Source organism: Petaurus breviceps, unplaced genomic scaffold (genome assembly GCF_028583685.1).
Source record: "Petaurus breviceps papuanus isolate PSGF00001 unplaced genomic scaffold, PetGlider_PUasm1.0 90822, whole genome shotgun sequence".
Classification (NCBI taxonomy): Eukaryota; Metazoa; Chordata; class Mammalia; order Diprotodontia; family Petauridae; genus Petaurus; species Petaurus breviceps.
The window spans coordinates 24,151,771-24,152,556 of record NW_027187351.1 but is presented as its reverse complement, the minus strand read 5'-3'; positions in this window follow the sequence as shown (position 1 = coordinate 24,152,556).

Below are 786 nucleotides of genomic sequence, written 5' to 3'. Positions count from 1 at the left end.
TGGGGGCTCTGCTTGGTTACTCACTTAAAACATTTTTTTATGTTTTTTTGCTTTTACTTTACCTATATTCCCCACTGTATCTTTCCTTTAATTCCCAGAGAGTTATTATAATTTCCCTTATAGTAAAGAATATAAAAGATTTTAAAAGCACAGCAAAACTAACTAGCATATCAAAAAAACCTAATGTTCTATATGTAGCATTTACATCTATGCTTCCTGATTTCTGGAAAGAAGCTGGGGGAGATATCTCAGCTGTCTTTCTTGTTAAATTTAGTCATTACAATGTGAAATCATTCATTTCTATTCTTTTATTGTTGTTGTTTCCATTTATATTACTATATTCACTGTGTAGATTATTTTCCTGTTCTGCTTATTTCATTTTATATCAGTTCTCATGTCTTCTCAAGCTTCTCAAAGTTCATCATATTCTTCATTTCCTAATAGTAATGTAATATTCTATTATACTCTCGTATCATAACTTGTTTAGCCATCCCTCAGTTGATGGGCATTTACTCTGTGATCTCTCCATTGAGTCATTTTTGTGGTTTTGTTTTTAAAAGTACAATTTCTCTTCATAATTAGTCAGTCCTTTTCCTTTAAGATGCAGCTCAAACACCATCTTATTCATGAAAACATGCACTTTCATGTGCACCTTTCTGATCTCCCAAAATGCTAGTGTATTCCCTTCTAAAGTACCTTGTATTTAAATACTATATATATGTATATATATATATATATGGTGTGTGTGTGTGTGTGTGTGTGTGTGTGTGTGTGTGTGTGTGTGTG